This window comes from Bubalus kerabau, chromosome 13, assembly GCF_029407905.1.
Source record: "Bubalus kerabau isolate K-KA32 ecotype Philippines breed swamp buffalo chromosome 13, PCC_UOA_SB_1v2, whole genome shotgun sequence".
NCBI classification, from domain to species: domain Eukaryota; kingdom Metazoa; phylum Chordata; class Mammalia; order Artiodactyla; family Bovidae; genus Bubalus; species Bubalus kerabau.
Window position 1 is genome coordinate 60259432 of NC_073636.1, and position 4326 is coordinate 60263757.

A 4326-nucleotide genomic window follows, 5' to 3' on the forward strand; every position below is an offset into this window, starting at 1 on the left:
CACCTGGAAGGCTTATTAAGATACAAATCCCCCCAAGCCCTGCCCCATTCTGTTTCTGACTCAGTAGGTGAGGAATGGGATCTGAGAGTTTGTCCCCATCAGGTCCCCAGGTGATGCTGACTCTCTGTCTGAGGATCACATTTTGGGAATCACTATTGCTGCTGCTAAGTCATTTCAGTCATGTCTGACTCTGTGCGACCCCATAGACGGCAGCCCACCAGGCTCCCCTGTCCCTGGGATTCTCCAGGCAAGAACAATGGAGTGGGTTGCCATTTCCTTCTCTAATGCATGAAAGTGAAAAGTGAAAGTGAAGTCGCTCAGTCGTGTCCGACTCTTCGTGACCCCGTGGACTGCACCCACCAGGCTCTTCCGCCCATGGGATTTTCCAGGCAAGAGTACTGGAGTGGGGTGCCAACACTATTACCAGACTGTAAGCTCTGTGAAAGCAGGGACCCTGTCTAATTGGTTCACTGCTACATGCAGCATCGAGCAGTTGAGTTACAATATCATAGGTGTTTAATGCACATCATAATAGCTACATAAGTAGCTTTACCTACCATCTTTTAGACCTAGATATTTGCTGATATGGGGCTTCCCAGGTGGCTCAGTGGTAAAGAATTTGCTTGCCAAGCAGGAGACTAAGGTTTGATCCCTGGGCCTGGAAGATCTCCAGAACAAGGAAATGGTAACCCACTCCAGTATTCTTACCCAGGAAATCTCATGGGCATAGAAGCATGGTGGGCTACAGTCCATGGGGTCGCAAAGAGTCAGACACAACTTAGCGACTAAACAACAACTGCTAATACACTATATACAGATTTCTATGTGTGTGGTCGGCAAAATAACATCCCCACTCCCAAAGATGTCCATGTTCCCATTCCAGGAACCTGTGAATGTTACTTTACTTGGCCAAAGGAGACCATGCCGGTGTGCTTAATGTTATAAACCCTGAGATGGGAGATTATCCTGGATCATCAGGGTGAGCCTAATCTAATTACACAAGTTCTTAAGAATAGACTAGCTTTCCCTACTGCTGTGATAAAGATGCGTTAGAAGAGAAAGCAGGAGTGAGGAGACGGGAGGAAAGCTCCATTTGCAATTTCTGGTTAGAAGACAAGTTCATCTGTTCACTTGAAGTTCAAGTTCAAGGAACATAGGTGTCCTCCAGAAGGTGAGAACAGCTCCCCACTGACAGCCCCCAGAAAACGGGGACCTCTACCCTACAACTGCTAGGAACTGAATTCTGCCAACAATCTGTACGTCCCTGGGAGGGGTTTCTGCCCCAGAGCCCCTCGTCAGGAAAGCAGCCTGCCGCTTTGTAAATTAATACTTCCAAAAAAAAAAAAAAAAAGAACTAACATCGTCTACCGTGTGTCAGGCACCACAGTGAACACGTTGCAGAAATTAATTCATTTTTGCCTCCACTTTATAGGTAAGGAGAGTGGGGCAGGGAGGGCTCAGAACCTCCTCCGAGGCTACAGCGGATGGTGGGGGAGGCCTGGGGTTGGGATGCACCTGGCCCTAGACCAGAGAACTTCTTCTTCCTGCATTTCCTCCTTTAGTCTTTACACCCCGACAGGGACTATGGTGCATCCATAAAGGTGCTGAAGGTGTGGAATTTAAGGAGGTGCTCATTCTCGGGTTCTTGTCTCATCTTAGTTGGGGCCCCACTTCCTGATGTCCCGATGAGGCTGTATTGTTGTAGCAATTGCATTTGACAAAAGAAGAGACCGAGAGGGGCTGTCCTGTTACTGGGCAAGGGCTGGACTGGACCCCAGGGTTCTTTTCTCAGCAGCCCCTCAGGTGTGGCACCCAGCACACCTCTTGTGTTAGGACACGCTTTCTGCTCTGCATCCTAGTCCCTTGCACCTCCCCCTGGTCCATCAGAGCAGCCGCGTTTGCTTGTGAGGCTCCCGCAGAATTGGGACTGTCCTTTGCAAGCAGCCATCCAGTCCCTGTCGGCAGAAGCTAGGAGAAGACAGCTGGAGTCCTCGCTGACACGCAGAGTAAAGCAGAATCTCACCTCTCTCCTGACACGAGTGTGCTGCCTCGAACAGTGTCCGTCACCCACACACTCTCTTTCCCTTCATTCTGCAGGAGGCTGGTGCTTCAGGCAGACACCTGGCATCTCTGACCTCATCCCTGCATTTCTCTCAGTCATAAGTCAGGATGGAATGACAGATCACCTGCTGCGGTAACTCCTTGCTGCTCCCATGGGGACAGGTGCCAGGCCCTTGTGCTCAGAGACTCTGAAAGATAACTCTCTGGGGGTAGGGGGTGAACTTCTTCCCCTGTACCAGGTCAGAATCCTCCAGAGACTGTACAGTCTCCCCCTGGAGGTCAGGCTTACACTGAGAGTCAGAGCTTCAGGTATCAGTGGATGGAGTAGAGAGGCACCTGAGCAGAGGTGGGGAGGAGGGGAAAGACTCTGGAGGTGTCAGGTCATTGGTCCACGAGCTCACAGGGTCCAGCTCCCACATGGACACTCCCAGACTGGGCAGTGCTTCTCTCCCACTTGAACAAAGATCTTGGCTAAAAATGGTGTCCAGCCCTGAGTGAATTCCACTCCATGGTGTATTCTGACTTCCTTCATCAGCTTCTACCCCATACTGCTGGGTTGCAGGGAGGGAAGAATAGCCCGTTCTCTCCTATTCTCTAGAATTGGGCTTTCCTACAGAACCCGGTGGCAGGCTAGGTTCTGCAGGATGGAGGGTGGGTGGGCTGGAACTTTCTGAGGAGTGCTCACATGTGTGGGGGAGGGGGAAGCAGGGTGGGGCAGAGGTGGGAGTTGAACCTGCCATTGTAGTGTGGTCCTCGGTCAGTCGTGCAGCAGCCCTGGAGCTGGACGGGCTGGCAGAGCTGGGTTGACCTGGGGCGTGGGGCTGGTTTGTACCCCAGCCTCCAGAGGTCATCTGTATGGGTGTCCATTGCCCCCGTGAACCCTCATGCAGACGTCCATCTTCAGCTGAAGGCCAGCGAGCCTCAGAGAAGGATTCAGCTGCTTGCTTTTGTCCACCAGCTCTCCCCGCCGCTGAGGAAGGCACTCTTGGTCCTGGAGGGAGCCTGGGCAGCATGCCAGCCCATCCATCACAGCCCCGTCTGCAGCATCTACACGGTGCACGTGCCTGAGAGCCCGCTGTGATTCATCTGCTCAGTCAGGTCTGCTTAAGCAGCATTCAAGTTCTGAAACCAGACATAAAGAGAAAATTATGGGGCAGCAGATCCCTCCTCCCAAACCCCAGAGAGATGCTCTTGCCAGGAGACGACAGAAACCAACAGAAGGAAGAGAAGATTCATGTTCTTCAGTTCACAGGCTCCTGGCTTATACTGACCGACAGCCATGGAGGCTAGAATCTCCCTCACTAGTTAGATGATTTCTCTTTCTCTCTGTAGAACATTCCAGCACACGTGGAATTGTGTTTGCATGTGTCAAATGTGTTTGTTCTGTGACTCCAACACAATAACAATACCTTAAAAAAAAAGTATTTGGCCACTCTGCGTGGCATGTGGGGTCTTAGTTCCCTGACCAGGGATTGAACCCAGGCCCCCTGTGTTGGGAGGGCCTTAACCAGTGGACCACCAGGAAAGTTCCCAACAATAGCCTTTTTTTTAAAATATCACCCCTGTTGGGACACTCTTCTTGTCAATAATCCTTGTGTGCTCTGCCTTGAGGAGCCCAAAAGAGGTGTATGTGGGGGAACATATAATAAATAAAACAGAGTGTGGCAAGTACCGTAAAAATGTAGTAGTTGAGACCAGGTTGCTGTGCTGTGCTCAACTGTGTCCGATTCTGTGACCCCCGTGGACAGAGTCACACCAGGTTCCTCTGTCCATGGAATTTTTCAGACAAGAGTACTGGAATGAGTTGCCATTTCCTACTCCAGGGGATCTTTCCAACCCAGGGATCAAACTTGTGTCTCCTGCATTGGCAGGCAGATTCTTTATTGCTGCACCACCTGGGAAACCCCTGAGACCAGGTTAGAGGAATTAATTTTGACCATTTGACCTGGTTCGTCTGCGACTTTGGTTGGTTTTACTCTGAGAAAACCCAAACCCTGGTGCTGGGAAAGATTGAAGACAGGAAGAGAAGGGGACAACAGAGGATAAGATGGTTGGATGGCATCACTGACTCAATGGACATGAGTTTGAGCAAACTCCAGGATTTGGTGATGGACAGGGAAGCCTGGTGTGCTGCAGTCCATGGGGTCACAAAGAGTTGGACATGACTGAGCGACTGAAACGAACTGAACTCTGAGAACAGATTTTTGTAATTGCTAGGCACACTTTTTTTTTGTAATTGCTAGGAAGTTTTATTGAGTAAGATGT

At 50.6% G+C, this 4326-nt stretch overlaps 1 long non-coding RNA gene across 1 annotated transcript; it reads left to right on the forward strand.

The window, feature by feature from the left end:
- Positions 1–1040: 1040 nt before the first annotated feature.
- Positions 1041–3539, forward strand: LOC129625031 (uncharacterized). The gene is made up of 3 exons (XR_008701229.1): positions 1041–1171; positions 2098–2194; positions 3020–3539. It is a non-coding gene; the product is annotated as an uncharacterized LOC129625031 (long non-coding RNA).
- The last annotated feature ends 787 nt before the right edge of the window (positions 3540–4326 follow it).